General features: G+C 44.3%; 1 protein-coding gene across 5 annotated transcripts in view; it reads left to right on the forward strand.

Annotated features, from left to right (window-relative positions):
• The window catches only part of PTPN2 (protein tyrosine phosphatase non-receptor type 2), a 182,980-nt gene that overhangs the window by 60,865 nt on the left and 106,624 nt on the right, over positions 1 to 15,491 (forward strand). The window lies entirely within an intron of this gene.

The raw sequence follows: 15,491 nt of genomic DNA on the forward strand, positions 1-15,491 counted from the left end.
GCCTACACTGGTGGGGAGCACACTGCGAAGAGTTAACCGCTCAAGGGCGGTGGAATGAAGAAGAGGCGGGGTGGAACATCAACCACCTAGAAGCCCGGGCGGTCAGATTAGCCTGCCTGCGGTTCGCCCACAGACTTCGAGACAAAGTGGTCAGTGATGTCGGACAACGCCACGACAGTAGCCTACATCAACCGGCAGGGCGGAACCAGAAGCCAACAGGTGTCCTTAGAAATAGACCTGCTGATGGCTTGGGCGGAAACAAGTCTCCAGGACATCTCCGCCGTCCACATAGCCGGGAAGGATAACACCACGGCAGACTTCCTCAGCAGGGAAAGTCTAAACCCAGGAGAATGGAAGCTGTCACCCACAGTCTTCAAGATGATAGTGCATCGGTGAGGGACTCCAGACATGGATCTTCTAGCAAACAGATCCAACGCTCAAGTACCCAGATACTTCAGCCGCAGGCGGGATCCGCAGTCTCAGGGGATCGATGCCCTGGTACAGACCTGGCCTCCGGGGACCCTGCTATATACGCCTTTCCGCCGTGGCCCTTACTGGGCGCAATCATTCACAAGATTCAGCGGCACAGGGGACTAGTTTTTCTGGTGGCCCCGGACTGGCCAAGAAGACCCTGGTACGCAGACATGAGAAGGCTACTAGCAGGGAGTCCACTACCCCTGCCTCCACACAGGGATCTGCTACAACAAGGTCCCATTCTCCACGAGGACCCAGCTCAATTCTCTCTTACAGTCTGGCCATTGAGAGGGCCCGCCTGAGAAAGAGGGGATACTCGGGGGCAGTAATAGATACTCTCAGAGCACGCAAATTCTCCACATCTCTAACATACATAAGGATCTGGAGAGTCTTCGAGGCCTGGTGCGAAGACCATAATGTCAAACCACGTTCCTCTAAAGTTCCCGTGATCCTGGAATTCTTACAGAACGGACTACAAAAGGGTCTGTCCCTCAACTCCATCAAGGTACAGGTGGCCGCATTGTCATGCTACGGCCCCAAGATCAAGGACGACAGCTTAGCCTCGCACCCAGATGTATCACGCTTCCTGAAATGAGTCAAGCACATTCGCCCACCACTAAAGTGGCCAGTGCCCCTGTGGAACCTCAACCTCGTCCTGGAATTCCTAGTGGGATCCACATTCAGACCCCTCCGAGGCCTGTTCCTCCATCTGCTATCCTTAAAGACAGTGTTCTTGCTGGCCGTGTGCTCGGCCTGCCGCATATCAGAGCTACGGGCCCTATCCTGCCGTGAGCCATTTCTCGGACTCACCCTGGGGACCATTCAGCTATGCACGGTTCCCTCCTTCCTCCCCAAAGTGGTCTCACACTTCCACTTTCACCAAACCATCTCTCTACCTGCGATGGACGGCTTGACGAAGCCGGAAGAAGCCCGTAGTCTGCGCCATCTTGACATCGGCAGACTCCTATCAAGATATCTGGAAATGTCGGAACCAGTACGAAAGATGGACCACCTTTTCGTCCTCCACAGCGGAAAGACACATGGGGAAGCGGCCTCGCGGGCAACCATTGCCCACTGGATCAAGGAAGTCATCAAGGCAGCCTACGTAGAAGCGGGAAAACCACCACCTCTACAGGTCAAATCCCATTCCACCAGGGCCCAGGCGGTTTCCTGGGCAGAAACTAGAATGCTGTCACCTGCCGAGATCTGCAGGGCAGCAACGTGGTCCTCCATCCATACCTTCTCCAGATTCTACCGTCTGGATATTCAGGCTCGGGAGGACACAGCATTTGCAAGAGCAATCCTTAATGGACCACGGGCAGCCTCCCACCCAGTTCGGGAGTAGCTTTTATACATCCCATTGGTCCTGAGTCCATCTGCTACATGCTAGGAAATGGAGAAATTACTCACCTGATAATTTTGTTTTCCTTAGTGTAGACAGATGGACTCAGCAGCCCACCTGCGGCTGCCACTATACATGGTCCTTCAATGATGCAAAGGTAAGCCATGCTTTCTTTTCCCTAGGGCATCCACCCTGCCAGGTGTCGACGCTTTCCAGTTGAGCACACTGGCGGTCTCCAGCTATAGTCAACCAAACTGTTCAAGTTAAGCAAGTTAATCAAGTTTTAACGTTCTAACAAAAGTTATCTAAGTTAATCATATTAAGTTAGTCAGTCAGACATATATCCACAATGCTTTGCAAGGAAGAATACTGAGGAGCTGCACTTCCTGCAGGGGTATATGTACTAGGGGCTGACGTCAGATTGAAATCTGATCTGTCTCCAACTGCTAACAGGAGTATACTATACCCATTGGTCCTGAGTCCATCTGTCTACACTAAGGAAAACGAAATTATCAGGTAAGTAATTTCTCCATTTCTCCAATTAGTTTTAAATGTGCCCCATGCCAACTTCATGGAGTGCCCCCTAGTCTTTCTACTATCCGAAAGAGTAAATAACCGATTCACATCTACCCGTTCTAGACCTCTCATGATTTTAAACATCTCTGTCATATCCCCCCTCAGCCGTTTCTTCTCCAAGCTGAAAAGTCCTAACCTCTTTAGTCTTTCCTCATAGGGGAGCTGTTCCATGCCCCTTATCATTTTGGTAGCCCTTCTCTGTACCTTCTCCATCGCAATTATATCTTTTTTGAGATGCGGCGACCAGAATTATACACAGTATTCAAGGTGCGGTCTCACCATGGAGCGATATGGAGGCATTATGACATTTTCCGTTTTATTCACCATTCCCTTTCTAATAATTCCCAACATTGTTTGCTTTTTTGACTGCCGCAGCACACTGAACCGACGATTTCAATGTGTTATCCACTATGACGCCTAGATCTCTTTCTTGGGTTGTAGCACCTAATATGGAACCCAACATTGTGTAATTATAGCATGGGTTATTTTTCCCTATATGCATCACCTTGCACTTATCCACATTAAATTTCATCTGCCATTTGGATGCCCAATTTTCCAGTCTCACAAGGTCTTCCTGCAATTTATCACAATCTGCTTGTGATTTAACTACTCTGAACAATTTTATGTCATCTGCAAATTTGATTCTCACTCGTTGTATTTCTTTCCAGATCATTTATAAATATATTGAAAAGTAAGGGTCCCAATACAGATCCCTGAGGCACTCCACTGTCTACTCCCTTCCACTGAGAAAATTGTCCATTTAATCCTACTCTCTGTTTCCTGTCTTTTAGCCAGTTTGCAGTCCACGAAAGGACATCGCCACCTATCCCATGACTTTTTACTTTTTCCTTGAAGCCTCTCATGAGGAACTTTGTCAAATGCCTTCTGAAAATCCAAGTACACTACATCTACCCATTCACCTTTATCCACATGTTTATTAACTCCTTCAAAAAAGTAAAGATTTGTGAGGCAAGACTTGCCTTGGGTAAAGCCATGCTGACTTTGTTCCATTAAACCATGTCTTTCTATATGTTCTGTGATTTTGATGTTTAGAACACTTTCCACTATTTTTCCTGGCTCTGAAGTCAGGCTAACCGGTCTGTAGTTTCCCGGATCGCCCCTGGAGCCCTTTTTAAATATTGGGGTTACATTTGCTATCCTCCAGTCTTCAGGTACAATGGATGATTTTAATGATAGGTTACAAATTTTTACTAACAGGTCTGAAATTTCATTTTTTTTTCCTTCAGAACTCTGGGGTGTATACCATCCGGTCCAGGTGATTTACTACTCTTCAGTTTGTCAATCAGGCCTACCACATCTTCTAGGTTCACAGTGATTTGATTCTGTCCATCTGAATCATTACCCATGAAAACCTTCTCCAGTACGGGTACCTCCCCAACATCCTCTTCAGTAAACACCGAAGCAAAGAAATCATTTAATCTTTCTGCGATGGCCTTATCTTCTCTAAGTGCCCCTTTAACCCCTCGATCATCTAACGGTCCAACTGACTCCCTCACAGGCTTTCTGCTTCGGATATATTTTAAAAAGTTTTTACTGTGAGTTTTTGCCTCTACAGCCAACTTCTTTTCAAATTCTCTCTTAGCCTGTCTTATCAATGTCTTACATTTAACTTGCTAACGTTAATGCTTTATCCTATTTTCTTCTGTTGGATCCTTCTTCCAATTTTTGAATGAAGATTTTTTGGCTAAAATAGCCAAACACTCAGTTTGTATTAAATACAAACACTCTGTTCTTTAAAAGTCTGCAGAACACTCAGTTCTGCAGACTTTAAAAAAAACAAAACACACTACCTACTGCTTACTAGCTATCTTATTGACTGACTATTTAAAAATACAAACAATCTAACTTGTTTATTCACTGCCTTTCTGACTATTAAAGGCACAAACACACTAAATAATATTCCCAAATAGTTAAATTTGCCCCAATACTTTTAAAAAAAGACAATGTCCCAAGCAAAAACTTACTGATTCCTTTCAGCCACCAGCAAGGTGATCCTCTCCCCTGCAGCCAGAGATATAACCATGGATAAACTTACCTGGCTGAGTATATATATATATATATAACTTTGCCCCAATATTTTTATAGAAGAGAAAAAAGCACTTTTACTTGTTCAAACAAATACCGTACATCAAAGCTTTTAAATATATAAAAACAATTTATTTCTTTCCAATTAATCACGCCATTCCAAAGTGATCCTGGTTGATCTTAACCACTGTTGTTCTTTTATGTGTACCCTTCCGCCATCTTCTCGGCGACTACCGGTCTCAAAGAATTAGTTGACTGGGACAGCTGATAAAGAGTACTGCCATGTGGATGAATGTTAAAAAAAAAAAAAATAAAAAAAATTCACTCAGTTTAGTGTCCTTTGTCATCAGTGACCAACAGTGATTAACACTATGGGGCGGATTTTAAAAGGAGCGCGAATAGCCTACTTTTGCTTGCGCTCCAGGCGCAAACAAAAGTACGCTGGATTTTAGTACATACGCGCGGAGCCGCGCGTATCTGCTAAAAACCTGGATCGGCGCGCGCAAGGCTATGGATTTTGTATAGCCGGCGTGCGCCGAGCCGCGCAGCCTACCCCCGTTCCCTCCAAGGCCGCTCTGAAATCGGAGCGGCCTCGGAGGGAATCCTCTAACGCCCTCCCCTCCCTTCCTCTACCTAACCCACCCGCCCGGCCCTGTCTACACCCCCCCTTACCTTTGTTGGGGGATTTACGCCTCCCAGAGGGAGGCGTAAATCCCCGCGCGCCAGCGGGCCTCCTGCGCGTGGGGCCGCGACCTGGGGGCGGGTACGGAGGGCGCGGCCACGCCCCCATACCCGCCCCCAAAACGCTGCCGACACGCCCCCGAAACGCCGCGACGACCGGGCCCGCCCCCGACACGCCCCCTCGGAAAACCCCGGGACTTACGCGAGTCCCAGGGCTCTGCGCGCGCCGGTAGGCCTATGTAAAATAGGCTTCCCGGCGCGCAGGGCCCTGCTCGCCTAAATCCGCCCGGTTTTGGGCGGATTTAGGCGAGCAGGGCTCTGAAAATCCGCCCCTATATGTTTAAATAGAAAATGCATGATATCTGAGGGTAAGATTGAGTTTAGCAGTAGTATAGAGATAAGGGCTATGAATAATGGTGCATGTAGGTTTGCATGTTATTTGATGCATGTTTAAGAGTTACAGTGAGGGAAAAAGTATAATATTTCCAGAGGGGAATATTTAACATAAATGTTTTTATAAAAATTCAAATTGGAAAGAAAGAAATTGTGTTAATATATTTGAAATTAACAAATTGTTTTTATATATTTAAAAGCTTTGCTGTACGGTATTTGTTTGAACAAGTTAAAGTGCTTTTTTCTCTTCTCCAAAAAGTTGTTTTGGGGGTAGCCTTGTATAATACAATAAGCACGAGTTAGGTATATACATTGCCTTTTTTTATATACATTTGTCCCGCTCTGTGGGAGGTTGAGGGACTTGAGCAGCCTCTGTAGGCTAGGCCTTGCACTGAGGCTTTTTTTGCTGCACAAAGTGTGGTAGGCTTCAATGGCACTTCACGTGCTTTCTTTAGACTGCTCTCTACAGGATAGTCTGTTCGGTGTGTTCGTCTAGCTATGCGTCCACTTTGTGCATCCAGTTTTTGGATGCTTAGGCAGGCCTAGTAGTCTGTGCTTCCAAGTTAAGCAGTGCCTTAATTGGCCATCTGCTTCCCTGTGTGCATGAGTTGAGCTTTGCTGTGCACTTACGTTTTTACAGTGCCTAGGGGTGGGACCCTTTATAATTTTGGATGCCTTAAAAAGCTAGGTGCATGGCTCCAGTCGCTGATCAGCGTGCTACTGGCCTAATGGTGCCTGTCTCTAAGTGCCTTTCTCTTAGGAGTGCCTGTGACTTGTCAGTGCTATTTGGAAGTTCTGGGGGATAACCCTCTGATTCACTAGGCCTGGTTTTTCCCAGCCAAATATAGGTCTGGATAAAGACAGTTCTGGTGGGAGTCTGATTTGTTGTCAGGGAATGGTGGCTCAGTGAGTGTGCTTCAGGTACCTCCTGATAGATTTTTTCAGGAATTGCAGTCTTGGGTTTTTTTTCTTCAAGTGCAGTCCTCAGCCCTGTCTAATGTTCCCAGTACAGAATCGCAAGTAGGAACCTTGCCTGTACCTGCTGTTAAGCACCAGAGTCATCCTAAAGTGGGACTGTCTGATAAAGATCCAAATGGCACAAATGATGATGCCGATCCTGATTCTTCTGAGAGTGCTGAAATTTCTCCTGGACTAGAACCATAAAGGACTATGTGACTGTTATTTCATAGAGATGAACTACCAGCTCTGTTTTCCTAGACCTTGAAAATGATTGAGGTTCCTGGGGTAGATTCCATGCCTGTGCCAAAGAGAAATCCCATTTTGATTTCTTTGCGAAAAGCAGTGATGGAAGCCATTCAAGAACTGATCTTGAGTGGGGCGCCCCAGAGGCTAGTTTCAAAGAGGATCAGATTTTGGAAGGCTTGTACACCTTATATCCAGTGATAAGTGTTTTCCAAAAGTAGATGCAGTTATGTGTGCATTCTCCCAGCAAAACACTGTGGAAGGAGGAGTAGCTTTGAAGGATGATCATGATTGAAACTATCCTTAAGCAGTGGCAATGACTTAAAAATAGCTGCTTGTTGTTCCCTGGTAGCTCACTCTTGTTTATTTCTCTCAAGAGGATGCTGATGCTGGGAAATTTCAAGGCAGTTATGGAGCCAGCGGCCGCCACCTTGGCAGATGCAGGCTGCGATTTGGTCCGTACTTCAGCTAGAGTGGCTTTAGTAATAGAGGGCAGGCATCATTTATGGTAGAGAAATTGGTCAGCTGATGCGACCTCCAAGGCTAACTTCATGAAATTGCGCTTTAAAGGCTCGCTCTTGTTTGGGAGTGAGTTGAAAAAACTGGCTAATAAGTGGGTCAAATCACCGGTTCCTTTTTTGCCAGAGGATGAGAAGCAGACGCCACGCTCCTTTAGCATGAGAGGTCATGTTAGGGGATCCAAGCGTTTTCAGTCCTATAGAGGAATGACCTTTCAGAAGACTCAACCTTTTGGTAGATCTCAGTCCTTTCATCCCAGACAACCCAGCAGGGGTGTAGGCTTGGGTAGTGGATCCTCCTGAGCCTCTCATTGAAGGCTTGCCAACCCACCCCTAGGAAGAGGAGATAGGAGGACGCCTTTCTCTCTTCTATCAGAGGTGGGTCGAGATCACTTTGGATCAATGGTCCTGGTGGTGATACGAGAAGGATATTTGGAGTTTTGCAGTATTCCATGGTCATGTTCATGGTCTCTCCCTGCCACTCCCCGCAGAAGAAGCAGGCAGTGGAGGATAAATTGGCAAGACTCCTCAATATGAGGGCTGTGATTCCAGTGCCTACGTCTCAAGAAAATACGGGGCGATATTCCATTTATTTCTTTGTGCCCAAGAAAGAGGCATCCTTTCTGTTAAGCGCCAGGCCATTCTTTAACGCTTATTTCCAGGGATACAAGAACACTTAGATTTTTGTAGAAAGCATAATTTTTTATTGAACAATATAATTATGCTTGGGAGATGCTGATGCCATGCCTCTGACAAATAGACCACCAGCATCTCATCGTATACAGGAGGTGATCCTTCTTTTATAGATAACATACAATATTGTACTGGGTTAGATTCTAGAGTGTGTGACTACCTCGAGGATAATTTACACAAGTTGTCATGTCAACAGCATAAAATCATCCCTAGCTACCCCTGAGTATTTTTCCAAGGTGGGGCCCATTTACCATCACTCTTTGAATAGTCTTTTGTTCTGTTAAAATCTTGCTGGTCAGAGCAATTAACACATCTGGGGTTGTGTTTATAGAAACCCCTGAGAAAGATTGCTTCTATTGTGATAGTATAGCCTGAAGTTTCCTCCGTTGGCTTCTGTTTTGTGTGACCTTATAATTAGGCAATACAGTATGGAGCCAGCTTAGACTGCCTGTCCAGATGTCCTGGGAATTCTGCAAGTCGTCATGCTCAATAAGTCACTTTGCTTTCTTAGCCTGCCTTGGCTGTATGAACTCTGAGGATTCTGGGTCAATTGCCCTTCTCTGTTCAGGGACACTCATCATTTCTTCCTATCCTGGATCTCAAAGGTGTCAACAGTCATCCGGGGGTGACACATTTTCCCAGAAGGGCTTCTGGTGGGCATGGCCCACTTCAAATGCATTGGCAGCATCAAACAAACAGGCACATTGACTGCCTGAGGTGAAGAGGAAGGCAGGACTTGAAATGCCATATCAACAGCACTGGTGGAGAAGCATAGTCACTGGTGGGGGCCAGGTGCATTGGCCCTCACTGTAAGAGGGATTTGATTACAGAGCACTCTTGAGTATTTCTTCATGAAGGGTTATGGATGCCTCCCATTGAAGGTGATGGTAACAAAAATGCTAACTTTCTGCAGATGATACAAAATCTGCAACATAATAGACACCTTGGAAGGTGTGGAAAATATGATGGGGATGTCTAGAAGCTAAGATCTAATGCTAAATGCAGCTTGTACCTTTGGGTTGTAAAAAAAAAAAACAAAACCCCATGGAGCAGTTTAGTCAAGGGAGTGAAATTATTATAAATAGAAAATAGAGCAGGATCTGGAAGTGATTGTATCTGATATCAAAGTGGCCAAACAGGTGGATAAGGTGATGGCAAAAGCCAGAAAGATGCTTTTGCTGCATAGGAAGAATAGTCAGCAGAAAAAAGGTGACATTGCCTTGGTATAAGTTGGAATATTGTGTACAGCTGTGGAACGGCACTATCAAATGAATGGAACCAGTCCAGAGTGTAGCTACTAAAATGGCTAGTGATCTTTATAAATAGTATGAAGATATACATGCTTAGATCTTTAAGTGTATTCTAGAGGATAGTGGTGATGTGATAAATATACATTAATAGCTCAGAGGTATTCATGCACAGGAGGTGGATCTCTTTAAACAGGAGACTCTGGAACAAGGTGTCATAAGATGAGGGTGAAAGAGGGTTGACTGAGGAGTAATTTGAGAAAGTATTTCTTTATAGAAAGGGTGGCAGGTGCATATGTAACACCTGGGCTGAGGTCCTTGCTGAGGAGTCCAATGATGTACCTCAATTTCAAGGGCTTAAGATGTCCAAACTTTCTATACTGTCCTTAAAACCCTTGTGTTTTTCAGGATTCCTTGTCAGGATGGGGTTGGGAAGAAAAATCTCCTAGGCCTTGTATCGTTTTCACTGTTTAACATTTACAGTAATCACATCAGACGATTGATATGGTTTTAACATAACTTTACTGATAGTTGATTTTAAAATAAAATGAATAACAGTTTACAAGTCCTTATTCAGTAGTCTATATAAATCTTTGGTTCTTTACTGATATTTTACTCTGATCTTCTTTCCATATTCCTTCCCAGTTGCTGGGGCAGAATTGCTGGAATAAGAATCTGTACTAAATTTAGATGGCAAAATAAATTCATATTTGTCATACCTTCAACCAGATGACTACTTCTCTTCCAACCTCCTCCAGTATATCCTGAAGGTATTTCAGTGGTTCTTCCGGGAATGAATGGGAATCCACTAAGGGGATGTGCATTCTTGGTCATTCATTTCATTTTTTTTGCATTGTGTGTATCTAGTATGCGCACAAGTTGTGCATGCACTATGGTAAGCTATGCCCATACTAGAGATACATGATTAATGTGAAAAGAATGACCAACGAATGCACATCCTAGAATCTATTCCTCAGGCTGACCTTTGAAGGGTCCTTGGATGTCTCAGGGGGAGACACTCCTGGTGGGGAGGGGAACCTTTTCCTCGTGGTTCATAAATTCCCTGGGACCTGAGGAATTTAATCAGTGAATCAAAAATAAAAATTCAGTCTTCAGAAAGCAGCAGGTGGCAAAAGGGTACATAAAATTTCCTCCTAAAGAAGTAAACTAAGGTTTCCAAAAAGAAAGCTACCATTTCTTCTTTCTGACCCAGACTTTGTTCCATAAGGGCTACCACTCCAGATGAAAAGGAAACAAAACAAGCAGGCAAATCTCTCTTGCATTCTCAAAGGTCAATTCAGAAATCCACACTACAAAATGGTATCCCTATTTTTCTGTAAAGCCAGGACATTTCATTGGAGCAAAATGCGTGGGGGAGTAATACGTCAACTAAAGGTTTTTCTCAACATAAAACAAAACATAAGATTTGCCATACTGGATTAGACCAAAGGTTCATCAAGCCCAGTATCCTGTTTCCAACATGCTACTTATCCCAGGGATAAGCAGTGAATTTCTAAACTTAACTTTAATGGTTTATGGTCTCTTCCTCCAGGAACATGCCCAAACCTTTTTAAGCAGCTACACTTTATAGCATTCACAAATCCTCTGGCAATGAATTCCAGAGCTTAATTATGTGTTGAGTAAAAAAAAAATATATATTTTCTATTAGTTTTAAATGGTCAACTTAGTAACTTCATTGTATATTCCCTAGTCTTTGTACTTTTTGAAAAAATAACTGATTCCTATTTACTCATTCCACTCCACTCATTTTATAGACTTCAATCATATCTCCACTCAGCTCTCTACTTGAAGCTGAAGAGTCCTAACCTCTTTAGCTTTTCTTCATAGGGAAATTGTTCCATCCCCTTTATCATTTTGGTCACCCTTCTCTATAACTTTCCAAATTCTAATAGGTTGGTTAGTTTATTTTTTTGTTGACCAGAACTGCACACTGTTGTGTTCTGCGCCCGTGGCCGTCTACAGGCACGGCCTCCTACCATGCCTGCGGCGGCCTGTCGCGGGAGTTCTGGGAGAAGCCCCAGATTCGGCGTCCCTCGCTCCGATATAGACCCCAGTGCTGGTCGCCGGGTGGGGAACCGTCCCTGCTCCTCCCTTGCGGCGTCCAGCGGCGTTTCCTCTGCGGAGGAAATCCAAGATGGCTGCCACCATCCTTAGGTGCGAGGCCACGCCCCTGCTCAGATTTAAAGGGACCTGATCCCTTTAACTAGACTCACCTGTTTCCTATGAGCCAGAGCAGAGGAAGTATAAAAGGAGACTTCCTCTGCTCATTCGTTGACTTGGCAACTTCCATGGTTAGTCAGGTCTGCTTGCTTCGGTGAGTTCTTGTGCTTTGGATCCTTGTTCCTGTTTCATCTTGGTGTTCCTGGTTCCTGACTTCGGATTGGCTAGCAGTGATTCTCTGGTGTGTGACTTCGGACTGGCAAGTGGTGATCCCTCGGTGTGTGACCTCTGACTGGTAAGTGACAACCCTCTGGAACTTGACCTCGGACGACTTCTTGACCGTCGTCTCCAAGGGCCCGCCTAAATCCCAGCGGTCTGGATCCCTACAGGCTCCTTCTGGGGGGATCGCGGACTTCCAGTGGCGAAGACACTTCCTTCCTTCGACTTCACGACTCTTCGTCTACCTCCACAGTCGCCTCTGTCTCCAGTGCCGAGGGTCAGCTGGTCTCGTCTTCTGTTCCTGCCTCGCCACCCGACATGAGAACCTACGGATCTTCCTCCTAAGGTACTCCATCCTCCCGTCGGCCCAAGGGTTCGCAAGCCTGAGCATAACACACACAGTATTCAAGACGAGGTCTCACCATGCAGCAATACAGAGGCAGTATGATGTCCTATTCTCCATTTTTTTTCTTCTAATTTTTCCTAGTATTCTGTTTATTTGGCTGATGCACACTGAGCAGAAGATTTGAACATATCAACGATGACACCTAGATCCTTTTCCTGAATGGTTACTCCTAATGTCTAATGTTGCATTGTGTAGCTGTAATTTGGGGTACTTGTCCCTAAATGCATAATTTGCACATGTCCACTTTAAAAATATATTTACCATTTGCATGCCTAGTCTCACAGTTTTGCAAGGTCATCTTGCAATTTCTCACTATCCTCTTGTGATATTTTTCTCATCAGCAAATTTTATCACCTCACTCGTTCCCTTTTCTGGGTGATTTATAAATGTTAAAACATAGAAACATAGAAATGACGGCAGAAGAAGACCAAACGGCCCATCAAGTCTGCCCAGCAAGCCACGCACTTTATCCATTTTTTTCCCTTTTTTCTCTCTCCCACCCGCCACTATTGGCTTCCAGCACCCTCCAGCCCCAATTCCCCTCCACCCCACCACCAATTTAGAGAGCAGCTCCGTATCTGCATCCAAGTGACATCCAGCTCAATAGGGGTAGCAACCGCTGTAACAAGCAGGCCACCTCCTTGCCCCATACTCTTACCCACCCCTGTTTTTATTTTTTTGTTTGGTTTTTTTTTTTTTTTTTTGGAGATAGCAGCCCTCCATCCTTTCGCTCCGTAAAGGTGGAACACCAACTACTGGCCACTGGCATCCCGCTCCGTGAATGCCGCTGTGGCTACTGCCGCTCCGTGCAGTGTTTGAATGCCGCTGTGGCTACTGCTGCTCCGTGCAGTGTTTGAATGCCGCTGTGGCTACTGCCGCTCCGTGCAGTGTTTTGCTGCCTCCACTTTATTCACGCCCTCTAGACTTGATGGATCCAGTGTGTTTATCCCACATCCCTTTGAAGTCGTTCACAGTTTTAGACTTCACCACTTCCTCCGGAAGGGCATTCCAGGCATCCACCACCCTTTCCGTGAAGAAATACTTCCTGACATTGGTTCTTAGTCTTCCTCCCTGGAGCCTCAGCTCGTGACCTCTGGTTCTGCTGATTTTTTTCTGACAGAAAAGGTTTGTCGTTGTCTTTGGATCATTAAAGTTTTTCAAGTATCTGAAAGTCTGAATCATATCACCCCTGCTCCTCCTTTCCTCCAGGGAGTACATATTTAGATTCTTCAATCTCTCCTCGTATGTCATCCTATGAAGACCTTCTCAGAAAAGATCCCTGAGGCACTCCATTATTTACCTTTCTTCATTGAGAAAATTGACCATTTAGTCCTACTGTTTTATATATTTTAACCAGTTCCCAATTCACAATAGGACACTGCTCCCTATCCCATTACTTTTTAATTTCCTAAGTAGTTTTTCATGAGGGTCTTTGTCAATGCTTTCTGGAAATCCAGATACACTATATCAGCTGGCTGACCTTTAGCCCACATGTTGGTTTTACACCCTCTGAAAAATGTATCAGATTGGTAAGGCAAGACTTCACTTGGCTAAATCCATGCTGGCTTTGTCCCATTAAACTATGACTATATGATTAGTCATTTTTTTTCTTTATGATAGTTTCTACACATTTTGCCTGGCACAGACCTCACTCGCTGGCCTGTAGTGTCCTGTATACCCCTCCTGGATCCCTTTTTTAAAAATTGACATTACATTGAGAAGCCTTCAGTCTTCAGGTAACCATAGACTAATTTAATAATAATTACATTACTAATAGTAGGTCTGCAGTTTTATTTTTCAGCTCTTTCTGCACTTTTGGATGTATACCATCTGGTCCAGATAATTTGCTACTCTTTAGTTTGTCAGTTTGCCCTATTACATCTTCCATGTATGCTGAGATTTGTTTGTTCCTCTGAATCACCTTTGAATATCATTTTTGGCATGGAATATATGTCATAATTTCAGTGAAGACTGAAGCAAAGAATTCATTTGGGGTTTCTGCTATGGTTTTGTCATTCCTAAGTGCCCCTCTTTACCCCTTGATCATCTAATGGTCCAACCGTCTCCCTCGCAGCCTTTTTACTTTGAATGTACTTGAAGTATTTATTATGACTACTTTATTTAGGTTTTTTATATACCTGCATTCATGAACAGGTCACATCATGCTGGTTTACATAGAAACAAGGGGTGCATAGAACAGTAGAACTAAACTGGTGCAAAGGGGAAGCAGTTACAAAAAACCAGGGGTAGAATAACTGGGAGAGAGAAAAAAGAGGAACAGTGGGGAGTAAAATGAATTGTAAGGGGATAAGATAAATAACTTAATGACTATTTACAGTACCAAATGGTAACATTGTTACAGGAGTTGGAGGTGGTTATGAGTTGTCCGGGAAGGCTTGCTTGAACAGCCAGGTTTTCAATCTTTTTCAGAAAGTTGGTAGGCAGGATTCTAGGTGCAGATTTGTGGAGATGGAGTTCCAGAGTGAGGGTCCGGCTGTCGAGAATGCCTGATCTCTTGCCGTTGTGTGTCGGGTGGATTTTGTGTTCGGTACCTGGAGGGATCCTCGGTGGACTTCTCTGATTGGTCTTTGAGAGATATGAAGGCTAAGCGGATATTGAAGGTCCAGGGAGGTGTGGTGATGGATTGACTTGTAGATGATGGTGATGGATTTGTAGAGGATTCTGGCTTGGATGGGGAGCCAGTGAAGATTTTTTAAGATGGGTGAGATGTGGTCTCTTCTATTGGAATTTGTAAGGATTCTAGCCGCTGTGTTTTGTACCATCTGTAGTGGTTTGGTGTATGAAGATGGAAGGCCCAGAAGTATGGCATTGCAATAATCTAATTTTGCGAAGATTATTGCTTGAAGTATGTTTCTGAAATCTTGAAAGTGGAATAGAGGCTTAATTCTTTTTAATACTTGTGGTTTATAAAAGCAGTCCTTGGTGGTGCGGTTTATAAAAGCTTTCAGGTTCAAATTGTCAATAATGGCTCCTAGGTCTCTGACTTGAGAAGATAGGGGGATGTTTGAAGTGTGAGTGTGGAGATTGTTGTTTTCAGGAGTAATGAGAATTAGTTCAGCTTTTCAAATTCTCTTTGCCTTCCTGATCAGTGCTTTGTATCTAACTTGCTAATGCTTATGCTGTTTCCTGTTTTCTTCATTTGGATCACGTTTCCATTTACTGAAAAATGTTTTTAGCTATTATAGTCTCTTATATCCCCTTTTAACCATGCTGGTAGTCGTTTAGTCTTCCTTCTGCCTTTTCTAAAGCATGGAATACATCTGATCTGGGTTTCTAAAATGGCATTTTGAAACAAAGTCCTTACCTGATGTAAATTCTTAACCTTTGCAGCTACTACTTTGTTTTTTCTTACACAGATGGAATATTCCTATTAGTAGAGAGCCAGTGCTTTTTTTTTCTACACATGGAAAGCCTCCCAGTGAAGGTAGTGTAGACAAGTACATTATCTGAATTCAGGAAAGCATGGGACAAGCAAAAGGGGATTTCTGAGG

This window comes from Rhinatrema bivittatum, chromosome 2, assembly GCF_901001135.1.
Source record: "Rhinatrema bivittatum chromosome 2, aRhiBiv1.1, whole genome shotgun sequence".
Lineage (NCBI taxonomy): Eukaryota > Metazoa > Chordata > Amphibia > Gymnophiona > Rhinatrematidae > Rhinatrema > Rhinatrema bivittatum.